The sequence below is a fragment of the Rhinolophus sinicus genome, linkage group LG07, assembly GCF_036562045.2.
Source record: "Rhinolophus sinicus isolate RSC01 linkage group LG07, ASM3656204v1, whole genome shotgun sequence".
Lineage (NCBI taxonomy): Eukaryota > Metazoa > Chordata > Mammalia > Chiroptera > Rhinolophidae > Rhinolophus > Rhinolophus sinicus.
In genome coordinates, this window is record NC_133757.1 from 4,935,407 (window position 1) to 4,948,781 (window position 13,375).

Consider the following 13,375-nt stretch of genomic DNA (forward strand, 5'->3'; position numbering starts at 1 on the left):
TTAGTCCAGCCCCCACTCCTGCCTCAATGGTCCTTCTAGAACATCTTTCTGTTTATGCCATGCCCCATTGCACTTGTATGTTGATCCTTCCAAACATCAATAGCTTCCCCAGTGCCCTTCAGTCAACTCCAAATTTCTTAGGGAAGAAGTCACATTCCATGTGGTGACATACCCTACCTTTTCACACATGCAAGCATTCATTCATTCACTCATTCATTCATGAGCTCACTCAACAACAAATGCTTGCTGAGTGCCCAGAATGCCAGCTAGCATTTAGTCAGCAGCAACTGTATGCAAGGCACTATGCAAAGTGCTTTTCATACATTTTCATGTTTGATCTTCACAATAAACCAATGTTCACTATTTCATACCCAGACGAGGACTCTGAAACGCAGAGGGGCTAAGTAACTAGATCAAACCCACACAGTCCAACTCTAGCATATGAGCTCCTAACCACTGTGATAGGTAGATACACTGCCCCCAATTCACGAGGAACAAAACCCTGAAGTGTCTTTGTGATATGATCAGGGCTGTAGTGTTTGTTGCAATGAACTTAGTCTATAAAACTGTAGCACAGTGGTTTATGGAATAGACTGGCATTGCTTTGCAAAAAGAGACTCCCAGCAGATGCTTCTGGGGAAAGCAGAGGATGTTCTTCTGAGCGGCAGTCCCGGAATATGGGGAGAGGACAGGCCCGCACAGCCCTCGGGAAGGCGCTCAGTGCACCGCTCAGAAGCCCAGGTGGGCTGAGTAAGGTCCAGTGCTTTGTGGCCGTGTGCTCGAGGGGGAGGACACAGGGCCTGTCCTCAGAGAATGTACAGTCTGACTGCAGGTGACACGAGCTGCCCATGGCAAGGACACTTCAGGAGCTAAACAGCGGAAGAGCCAAATCCACGTGGGATCAGGAATGAGTTTCCAGAGAGGCTCCAGGTTGGGAGCTCTGAGATAGGCCTTCTGTCTGCAGGCAGCATGTTAGACTAGAGTCACAAGCCAGGGAGGCAGGTTGCCCAGGTGTAAACCGCAGCTCGAGCACTTGACGAGTCATGAGAGTGAAACAGACTGCGCCTGGTGCAGTCAGGCCTTTAGAAAAGCAAGCCGCCTGCAGCCACTGCTCTGGTTTTTCTTTTTAAAACTAAAGTTTATTGGGGTGACAACTGTAGTAAAGTTACATAGATTTCAGGTGTACAATTCTGTATTACATCACCTGTATATCACATTGTGTGTTCACCACCCAGACTCAGTTCTCCTTCCATCACCATATATTAGACCCCATTTACCATCTTCTAGAGCCCCGCTCCCCCTCCCCCCTTTTCCCTCTGGTAACCCCTAAACTATTGTCTATGTCTATGAGTTTTTGTTCCTTCATTTGTCTGGTTCTTTTGTTGTCTTCAGATTTATATACCACATATCAGTGAAATCATATGGTTCTCTACTTTTTCTGTCTTATTTCGCTTAGCATTATGCTCTCAAGATCCATCCATGTTGTCACAAATGGTTCTATTTCATCTTTTCTTACAGCCGAATAGTATTCCATTGTGTATATATACCACAACTTCTTTATCCATTCATCTATCGAAGGACATTTTGGTTGTTTCCATGTCTTTGCCACTGTAAATAAAGCTACAATGAAAATTGGAGCACACATGTCTTTATGGATAAATGTTTTCAGATTTTTTGGGTAGATACCCAGGAGAGGGATTGCTGGGTCATATGGTAATTCTATTTGTAATTTTTTCAGGAACCTCCACACTACCTTCTATAGCAGATGCACCAGTCTACATTCCCATCAAAAGTGTATGAGGGTTCCTTTTTCTCCACAGCCTCTCCAACACTTGTTACTATTTGTCTTGTTGATGATAGCCATTCTAACTGGGGTGACATGATATCTCATTGTGGTTTTTATTTGCATTTCTCTGATGATTAGTGATGTTGAGCAATTTTTCATATGTCTGTTTGCCATTTGTGTGTCCTCTTTGGAGAAATGTCTCTTCAGGTCCTCTGCCCATTTATTTCTCAGTTGAGTTGTTTGTTGTTGAGTTGTATGAGTTCCTTGTATATTTTGGATATTAACCCTTTATCGGAGGTGGTGTTTGCAAAAATCTTCTCCCATTCAGTTGGTTGCCTCTTTATTTTGTCAATGGTTTTTTTTCCTGTGCAGAGGCTTTTAAGTTTGATATAGTCCCATTTATTTATTTTAGCTTTTACTTCCTTTGCCTTTGGAGTCAAATTCATAAAATGCTCTTTGAACCCAAGATCCATAAGTTTAGTACCTATGTTTTCTTCTATGCACTTTATTGTTTCAGATCTTATGCTTAGGTCTTTGATCCATTTTGAATTAATTTTGGTACAAGGTGACAGATAGCAGTCCACTTTCATTCTTTTGCATGTGGCTTTCCACTTCTCCCAGCACCATTTATTGAAAAGGCCGTCTTTTCTCCATTGTATGCTTTTGCTTCTTTGTCAAAAATTACCTGTACATATTTATGACGGTTTATTTCTGTGTTCTCAATTCTATTCAATTGGTCTACGTGTCTGTTTTTCTGCCAATACCATGCTGTTTTGATTATTGTTGCCCTGTAGTACAAGCTAAAGTCAAGGAGTGTGATACCTCCAGTATTGTCCTTTTTCTTAAGATTGCTTTGGCTATTCAGGGTCTTTTGTGGTTCCATGCAAATCTGATGATTTTTTGTTCTGTTTCTTTAAAAAAATGCCATTGGGATTTTGATGGAGATTGCATTAAATCTGTATATCGCTTTGGGTAATACGACCATTATAACTATGTTGATTCTTCCAAGCCTTGAGCACGGGATGTCTTTCCATTTCTTTGTGTCTTCTTCAATTTCTTTTTAAAATGTCTTATAGTTTTCAGCATATAGGTCTTTCACATCCTTGGTTAAATTTATTCCTAGGTATTGTTTTTGTTGCAATTGCAAAAAGAATTGTGGTTTTTTTTTTATTTCTTTTTCTGAGATTTCGTTGTTAGTATATAGGAATACAATGGACTTCCGTACGTTGATTTTGTAGCTGGCCACTTTACTGTATTTGTTTATTGTTTCTAATAGCTTTTTGGTGGAGTCTTTATGGTTTTCTATATATAACATCATTTCATCGACAAAGATTGACAGTTTAACTTCTTCATTCCCAATATGGATGCCTTTTATTTCTTTCTCTTGCCTGATTGCTCTGGTGAGGACTTCCAAGTCCTTATGTTGAAAAGCAGAGGTGATAGGGGACAGCCCTGTCGTGTTCCTGAATGTAGAACAAAGGGCTGCAGTTTTTGACCATTAATTATGAGATTAGCAGAGGGCTTGTCATATATGGCCTTTATTATATTAAGGTATTTTCCTTCTATACCTATTTTATTAAGTGTTTTAATCATAAATGGATGTTGTATCTTGTCAAATGCTTTTTCTGCATCAATTGATATAATCATATGATTTTTGTCCTTTATTTTGTTTATGTGATGTATCACATTGATGGATTTGTGGATGTTGAACCATCCTTGTGCCCCTGGGATGAACCCCACTTGGTCGTGATGAATAATCTTTTTAATGCATTGTTGCATTCGATTTGCTAGAATTTTGTTTAGGATTTTTGCATCTGTATTCATCAGAGATATTGGTCTGTAGTTTTCTTTTTTGTGCTGTCCTTACCAGGTTTTGGTATCAGGGTAATGTTGGCCTCATAAAATGAGTTAGGGAGTACTGTCTCTCCTTCAATTTTTTGGAAGAGTTTGAGCAGGATTGGCATTAGATCCTCTTTGAAGGTTTGGTAGAATTCACCAGTGAAGCCATCTGGTCCCAGACTTTTGCTTTTGGGAAGGTTTTGAATGACTGATACAATTTCCTCACTGGTGATCAGTCTGTTTAGATTTTCTAGTTCTTCATGGTTCAGCCTAGGAAGGCTATATGTTTCTAAGAACTTGTCCATTTCTTTTAGGTTATTGAATTTGGTGGCATATAGTCCTTCATAGTATTCTTGGATGATCCTTTGTATTTCTGTGGTGTCCGTGATAACTTCCCTCTTTCATTTCTCATTTTGTTTGTTTGTGTCTTTTCTCTTTTTATGTTAGTGAGTCTAGCCAAGAGTTTGTCAATTTTATTAATCTTTTCAAAGAACCAGCTCTTTGTCACACTAATTTTTTCTGTTGTCTTTTTTTCTCTATTTCATTTAGTTCTGCTCTGATTTTTATTATTTCCTTTCTTCTGCTGACCTTGGGTTTCATTTGTTCTTCTTTTTCTAGTTCTTTAAGGTGTAATGTGAGGTTATTTACCTGGGATTTTTCTTCTTTCTTGGGATAGGCCTGTAATGATATAAATTTCCCTCTTAAAACTGCTTTTGCTGCATCCCAAAATTTTGGTAAGATGTATTTCCATTCTCATTTGTTTCTCTGTACCTTTTGATGTCTCCTCTTATCTCTTCTTTGACCCAGTCGTTCTTTAAAAGTATGTTGTTTAATCTCCACATATTTGTGGGTTTTCCTGCTTTCTTTTTGCAGTTGATATCCAATGTCAAAGACTTGTGATCAAAGAATATGCTTGGTATGATTTCAATCTCCTTAAATTTGCTGAGGCTAGTTTTATATCCCAATATATGTTCTATCCTTGAGAATGTTCCATGTACACTAGAAAAAAAATGTATTGTCTGATGTTCTAGGATGAAGTGCTCTATAAATGTCAATTCTGTCCATTTCATCTAATGTGTCATTTAGGGCTGCTATTTCGTTATTTATTTTCTGTTTGGATGATCTATCCATAGCTGTCAATGATGTATCTAGGTCCCCTACTATAATTGTGTTTTGGTCAATTTCTCCCTTTAGGTCTCTTGGTAGTTGCTTGGTATATTTCGGTGCTTCCTGATTGGGGGCATAAATATTGATGACTGTTATGTCTTCTTGTTGGATAGTCCCCTTTATCATTATGAAATGTCCATCTTTGTCTCTTGTTACCTTTTCTATCCTGGAGTCTATCTCATCTGATATCAGTATGGATACACCTGATTTTCTCTGTATACCATTTGCGTGGAGTGTCAATTTCCACCTTTTCACTTTGAGTCTATATTTGTCCTTGTAGCTGAGATGTGTCTCTTGGAGGCAGTATATTGTTGGGTTTAGCTTTTTGATCCAATCTGCTACTCTGTGCCTTTCTATTGGTGAGTTCAGTCCATTTACATTTATGGTGATTATTGATATGTGAGGATTTCCTATCATTCTATCTTTGGTTTTATGGTAAGTCTGTGTCTCCATTGTTTCTTTGCCTTTTGTTGTTGTCTATTTCTGTGTGGTGGTATTCTATGATTTTCCCCTCTGTTTCCTCTTTTATTGCATTATATATTTCAGTTCTGGATTTTTTTTGAGTGGTTACCATTAAGCTTATGTAAAAGAAAGTTTCAGATTTAGAATATTCCATTTTCTTCAGCATGCTTACTTTCTCCATTCCCATATTCCAGTTTGGGCTTTCCTCTCCCCTCCTTTATGTTTTGCTTGTCACAGATTATCCCTATTTATGCTGGTCGAATAGCCTCCTTCAGTATTTCTTGTTGGGCAGGTCGTGTGTTAGAAAATTCCTTCAGCTTCTGTATGTCTGGAAAGGTCTTTATTCCTCCTTCATATCTAAAGGATATCTTTGCTGGATATATTATTCTTGGCTCATAATTTCTCTCTTTCAATAGTTTGAATATTTGATTCCACTCCCTCCTGGCTTGTAGCATTTCTGCTGAATAATCTGATCATAATCTAATGGGCTTTCCTTTGTAGTTTACGGTCTTCTTTTCCCTGGCTGCCTTGAGGATTCTTTCTTTGTCATTAATTTTTGACAGCTTCAATACAATGTGCCTTGGAGAAGGCCTGTTGGGGTTGAGGTAATTAGGTGTTCTATTTGCTACTTGGATTTGAGGATCCACTTCTTTCCACAAGGATGGGAAGTTCTAATTGACTATTTGTTTGAATATACTCTCTGTCACCTTCTCTTTTTCTTCTCCTTCTGGTATGCCCATTATTCTTATATTGCTCTTTCTGATGGAGTCAGAAAGTTCTTGTAGAGTTCTTTCATTTCTTTTAAGTCTCAAGTCTCTTTCTTCTTCCATCCATGTGATTTCCAGATTTCTATCTTCGATGTCACTGATTCTTTCCTCCATCTGGTCAACTCTACTACCTAAGGTGGCTATTTCAGTGTTCATTTCTTTTACTGAGTTCTTAATCTTCAGAAATTCTATTTGGTTCTTTTTTAAAATTTCAATCTCTTTGGTAAAATGTTCATTTTGTTCTTTGATTGTGTTTCTGAGTTCATTAAATTGCCTGTCTGTGTTTTCTTGCATCTTGTTGAGTTTTTTCAGAACTGCAATCTTGAATTCTCTGTCATTTAAGTCACATATTCCCTTGTCTTTAAGTTCATTTTCTGGATACTTTTCATTTTCTTTCTGAGCTGTCTTACCTCGGTTATTCATGGCCATAAGTGATTTATTATTTCTCTTCCTAGACATCTGCAGGAGTGGGTTCTGCAACAGGTTGATAGGAAGAGGTCTTTCTTTTGTTTTCCAGTAGGTGTTTGTAGAGTGTTTTATTTTCTCTCTGACTGCAGCCTTTTATTCTCTCTCACACTGTAGTGTTACATTTTCTCTGCACTATTCCAGCTTCTCACAAAGCCCTGGAAAGTGGGCTTCTCCTCTGTGAACAGTTTGCCTGGGTCATAGGGCGCCGCCTCTGTGGGGGAATGTGGAGAGCTTCTGAAGTTCCAAAGCTCTTCCAGCACCAGATTCAGAGCCCGAATGTTTCAGCAGCTCTGTTTACTCCTGCAGGGATCCGCCTGCAGGAGTAGATGGGGACGGGGCAGGGTGGGTTGTAAGAGGTGGCCCAGAGCAATGGCGGTGACCACCACCACAACCAATCCTGCTTCCACAGCTCCCTCCCCTTTGCCAGAACTAGTTGGGCTGCAAATCTGTGTCTGCAGACCACAATTCTCAAAACTACAAATATTCTGTTCTTTTGATCTGACACTGCTACTGTTTCACTTCTAGGACTGGGCAGGTGGGGGCGGGGTGAGCTCTGGGAGGGCAGGGAGGGGGTGGCTAGTCCCAGTGCCTAAGGCTTCCATTCAATGTAGCAGTGATGGCTTAAACCACCGTTTTCAGCCTTCTTCCCTCAGTCTTTTCTCTGAGGTCTCTGCCATGAGCGTTGGGTTCAGCCGTGTTATGTGCTGTCCCCTAGCCCTGTGGGCGATAAACGGAGCCCTGGGTCCAAGTTCTTACCTCTCCTGCAGCTGCGATAGTTCCAGGATGCAGCGACCTTGGAGCACTGAGCTAGGTCTGCGTCCTGTGCCTGCTCAGCCCCATCTCTGCACTTCTCCCTTCCCTCCTCCCCTGCTCTCGCAATTTGCCCACTTTTAGGTGAATTCAGTAGTGAGCGTCTTTGTCTTGTCCGTCTGCTGTGCTGGGAGTCCTTCGTGGAGTTATAGTTGTTCAATTTGTTGTAAATTCCAGGGGAAATTTCGAGAGGCTCACCTCACACTGCCATTTTTATGACGTCATCCCACTGCTCTGGTTTAATGATTAGTTCACCATTCTTAACCACCCTGGAGCTTCTGTTTCCGCTTAAATCCCTCAAATATCATCATAATAGAATGAGAGAGTAGACTATGGGCAAGGAAAAGGTTGATCCACTGTGCTGAGAACTGAGTTCTTAGGAGGAGTAAGTCTCCATGAAATAGCATTTGGCTCCTTAGCTCTCCTGAGTCTGGCTTCCAAGCTTCTCCTGTCTATTTTGGAGCATTGATACAAAGTCCCACACCACATTCAAGATGATTTGGAGCTGAGTGAGGGAGGGTAAGAAAATCAGACTCCCTTCTCTAATGGGTCAGTGTCTCTCATACATGCTCATTCGTTCATTCTACAAAAGTTCACTGAGCCTGAGCTAGAGTCCACTGCAGAGGAAGTAGGCAGGTGGAAAGTAGAGCTTACGGCATGTTTTCGTGTTCCCAATCTGTAATGATGCCTTACATTTCACAGATTGCTTCTTCGGGTAATGTTTGTTTGATCCCTAAAACCTAGGGCGACAAGTGTCAATCTCATTTTACAGATAAAAAACTGAGACTCTGAGTCTCAAACCCCAAGACTTCTAACTCACAGTCAACCCAGTGACCTCACTATGGCAGATACACTGTGTCCAGGTCCCAAAGAGTGTGAACACAATTTCCTACACACATACTCTCTGCTGCAGAATTCCAGCACAGCAAAATAATGGGATGGCCCCTGAGGTTGGTCCTGTGTAATCTCTTCACCCAACGTAGCTCTGTTAAAGGTCTGCCCTGAGACCTTTTGAATCACAAGGTCAGCCCATGTTTGTTAGCAATTTAACATAGAAAATTCCTTTCTAGTCCTCTGGGAGTTGGGTAACAGAATTTTGAGTTTACTTCCCATGTGGGTTAGACTTGAGAGCTACTATTTTCCAGCTCAAGAGTTTTTATTCCATCTTCCTCTTACCCACCATTATATTTGATGGATAGTATTAAACAGAAGGAACATTTATTTTACTGGAGTGGAGAAATGCATTAGGTTAAGTAATAAGTATATAAAATACATGGTTAGAGGTTTTGTAAAGGAAAAGATGTAATTCTGTGGTTGTGCATGTTTGGGACTATTTTCTGTGCTATGTTTTGCTGGTAGAAATAGAATGTATTAGATCAGCAGAACTGAATGAAGACGACTATGCTTATAGGACAAAGTCTTGGTACAGACATGAGCGTGACAAAAAGAAAGACACATCACAGCTCAAAATGCTTGAGGCAATGGAAAGGGGCTACAGTTTGGAAAAGTTTGCAAGTGTCATTGTTGTGATCAATAGATGCATGGACCCTGGGCCACAGACCTCCTAGTGTGATGGACACCTGCCATGTCTGTCACTGGTGTGGCCACATCCACATCCAACAGGACAAGTGTTTATGAATCCACAGACCTGGCAGGTGCCTGCCTCTTAGCATCAGTCCATGGGAGGCAACCTGTTCCTCGGATATGGGAACATACACTTACCTGGAGACCTTCCTGAGTGAGCACTGCTGTCCCCTGAAGATGATGCTGCCTGCACTGCTCCCCCTGCTTCCTCAGCCACCCCCAAAGGGGGTCATACCCCCCCCAGAGGGCGGAGGGTATGCCTCCTTCGCTCCCTGTAATCAAATTCCCCAAATCATTATGGGACACATGGTGTGATGAGCATGTCTTTCAGAGTTGAGAATTAATGTGATGACTTCCTACGTGATAAAAATGAAATCACATTTGTTTAAACATTTAGTGAATCATATGGAAAGAGAATGAAACTTCAGGAAATGGAAATTGTCCTGGCAAATCTGGAATTGGAGTTTTGGTAATTATGCTTAGCGATCAAAGACGTTAATTGCTTCTTCAATTAGTCAGTGAGCAATGGACTTGCTAGTCCACTGTCTGAAGGAAAATGAAAAGTAGTCTTAGAGATAAGAAATAAGTCGTTAACTCTGGTCATGACCAAGAGAGGTAGGATTGTATCAGTACCAGCTTATGAGAGCTAAAATCTACCCCCTCCTCTTTTATGAGCAATACTTCAACCTAGTTGTTGAACTGAAAATTAATTTTGCAGTAATTTGTACTCAGCTCACACTTTAATGAGCTTATATGTCTGGGTATTTAATTTGAAAGTACACTTGATAAATAATCTATTAAAAATAAATTGAGACTGGAAATAAATGAGTTTGAAATTTCAGAGGTCAGTAATTAAGATTATAGTCACCATTTTGTTTTTTTCTTTTTTAACCAATACTTAGCTGCTTGTACCAACATTTCACATGCTCTAAAAATGAGGCAATTTTATACCATATGGGACCCCCAAAAATATATAACTGTCAAAACCCAGTGATTCTGGTTACCCCAGCGGCCTACTCTAACATCAGCTGCTGTCCTTTCACTTTCTGACTTGTCTCAGCTCTGGCATGCCTGCTGGGTGCCCAGAACTGAAATCCCCTTACCCTGTGCAGAGTGGTCCCGGGAGCCTTTTAATCCAGTTACGTGATGCCCTTATATTTAGAAAATTATCACACCTCCCTTAAGTACCCAAGCTAGAGTTATCTAGAGACAGAGAGGGGACCATGGAGCCTTTCAGAAGTTATTTCACATGAAAGCTAAGGGGGCAGGCTGGCAGTAAGGTCCCCCACCGCCCAGCTAGTTGCCGGAAGGGCAGCCTGGGCAGGTGTTCCCCACGACTCTTCCTCATGCATTCTTTCCTAAGCCATGTGCTCACTGAAGAGGACACACTGGCCAGGGGCTGGACAAGGCACTGTGAGTGTCATGCTCTCCCTGACTTGTACAGCCACGCAGAAATAACCCTGTGCCAGAGCTGCCACCCCTACCCCAAGACCACCGTCTTTGCCCATGCTTTCCCTCTGTGGGCAAGTCCCCTTCCCGCCTTTGCCCCTGGACACCTAGCCATTCCATTCCTCAATGTTGGACTCCATGTTGGATGGGGGTCAAAAAGGAGACCACGAAACTTTCATTGTTTGTAGTTGATATAATCAAAAACACAAAAAATCCAAGATATGCTACAAACTATTAAGCTGATAAGATGGTTCAGCGAAGGGTCTGATACAAGATAAACTTAAAATAACAAAAGCTTTTCTTTACATTAAAAATTACCATGTGTAAGTTGTAATAGAAAAAAGATCCTATGCATGATATTAACAAACATGTACCATACCTAGGCGTCAGCCTAATGAAAACATTCTAATAGCCATATGAAAAAATAAACGAAAATTAGACTGGAGGACATAAAAATGTCCTCATTACATGGAGAGACATACCATGTACATGAATAGGAAAACTCTTCATGATAAAACTACAAGTTCTTACTAAACTGACCTATACATTCAATGTAGTCCAAGCAGAAATCTCAATGGATTATTAGGGAGCTTAAAATTTTATTCTAAAACTCACCTGAAAGAGAAAATAGGCAACAATAGCCTACGACCTTTTGAAAAAGTGAATAGTACCCAAAGAAAACTTGCTCTCAATAAGAGTGCCAAGACAAATTGGGGAAAGAATAGTCTTTTAACAAATGGTGCTGGACATCTGGATATTTACCTGCAGAAAAGAGTGAAATTGGGCTCCTACTCCAAGCCATCCACAAAAATCAATTCAAAGTGGATCAAAGATCTAAATGTAAGAACTAAACCTGTAAAACTCAGAAAAGTAAATCTTCATCACCTTAAGTCAGATAATGATTTTTTAGACATGGCACCTAAAGCATAAGCAACCAAAGAAAACGATAGCTTTTGTGCTTCGAAATACATGAGAAAGAAAGTGAAAAGACAACCCATAAAATGGGAGACAGTATTTGTAAATCAGATCAGAGGAGGGCCTAGTATACAGAATATATAAAGAAATCTTCTAACTCAACAATAAAAAGACAATAACCCAGTTTAAAAATAGGCAAAGGATTTGAATAACCATTCCTCCAAAGATGTACAGATGGCCAACAAGCATGTGAAAAGATGCTCAATGTCATTGGTCATTAGGACAATGAAATCAAAGCCACAGTGAGGTAGCACTGCGCATACACTAGAATAAACAGGAGGTGTTAGTGAGGATGTGGAGAATTTGGAACGCTCATGCATTCCTCCCATATACTATGAAGGTGAAATGGGTCAGCTGCTTGGGAAAACAGTTTGAGAGTGCTTCTACATTTAAACATAGAGTTACCGCATGATCCAGCAATTCCACTTGTAGGCATATACTCATATACCTACTTGTATCCCCAAGAGAACTGAAAACATATGTCCACACATAAACTTGTACACAAATCTTCACGGCAGCTTATCTTATAATAACCAATGGGTGGACACAACGCAAATACCCATCTACTGATGAATGGAGAAATAAAATCTGGTATATCTATACAATGTAATTTTATTTGGGATAAAAAAGATTGAAGTACTGATACCTGACGTAACGGGAATAGACCTTGAAAACATGCTCAGTGAAAGAAGCCAGACACAAAGGCCACATACTATGATTCCACTGACACAAGATGAAATGAGTAGAGTAGGCAAATCCATAGAGACAGGAAGTAGATTAGGGGCTGCCAGTGGTTGGGGAGGGGGTCATGGGCAGTAACTGCCAACAGGCCTGAGGTTTCTTTTTGGAGTGATGACAATGTTTGGGAAATAGAGAGTGAGGGTGGCTGCACAATGTTATGAATATACTAAGACCCACTAATTGTGTGCTTTTAAAAGGTGAATTGTATGGTATGTGAATTGAATCTTAATACTCGGACATCAAAATGTACTCTAGATCAGTGGTAACTAAGACGGTGTGGTACCGGCACAGGAGTGGACAGATGGAGTGTGCCTCAGTGGAGTAGCTCAGGGAGTACAGAATTGAAGCCAAGTACGGATGTGGATATTCGATATGTGACAAGGTAGCATTTCAAATCAGTAAGAAAAAGAAAATGGTGGTGGAGAAGAACTGACTCATGGTTTGTGGGTAAAGTTAGATTTCAACCTCACACCCCCACAAAAATAAATTCCAGATAAAGAGCTAACTGTACGTCTATAGAAATAGAAGGAAATAAAGGTGGACCTATACATGCCTTGAAGAAAGCCACGTTACACACAACACAAAATGCATCAAGAGAAAGTTGGATACCTTTGACAATAAAAATTGGAAACTCTACAACAAAAAAATCATACATGAGTTAAAGAGATATCTCACATAATATCAGGCAAAGTAATAATATCCTGAAAATATAAAGAACTTCTGGAATCAATAAGGAAAGTCAAAATAACGTGTCCTGCACCACTCCCCGCTCCCTCAGTCAGATGCCTTTCAGATGAGCCCAGAATTTTGTCCTCTGCTCAGTGACAGAGATAATCTTGGCCCCTTTCTTATGGACGTCTTCAATTTCCTCGGCCACTCAGTGTTAGCTGGTCCTCTTTCTTAGCAAACTCAAGGTGGTCTTCGCAATTTTGTTTCTGTTGGACAGAACAACTGTATGCTAAGCCCTGTCTTGGAACAAGAGAATTACTATTGTTACGAGTGAAGCAGCTGTGTGCTAGCTAAGGCAGGCACACAGGCAGACGGGCTGAAACCCATGTCCACCTCAGGTTCACCTTAGAAGACGCAGCCCTTTGATGCCGGGACCACATGCCCCTGGCATTCAGAGGACTCGAATGAAGAGCGCTGAGTGTACCCACCCGTTGCTTGCCAGTCCACCACTTAGGGGCCACAACATAAACTTTGTTCAACAGTGAAATTAACCGTCATTCTGGACAGATAACCGTCTTCATTAAGGAAGTGCCATGCTGTGGTTTCTTTCTGCAAGCAGTGACATTATTAAAGAAGTGGATTATTGCAGGCATGTCAC

The 13,375-nt window shown here is 40.7% G+C and overlaps 1 protein-coding gene across 1 annotated transcript in view; it reads left to right on the forward strand.

Moving 5' to 3' along the window:
- Positions 1–13,375, forward strand: part of ADAM12 (ADAM metallopeptidase domain 12) — a 324,013-nt gene that overhangs the window by 201,734 nt on the left and 108,904 nt on the right. The gene's annotated exons all lie outside the window — the stretch shown is intronic.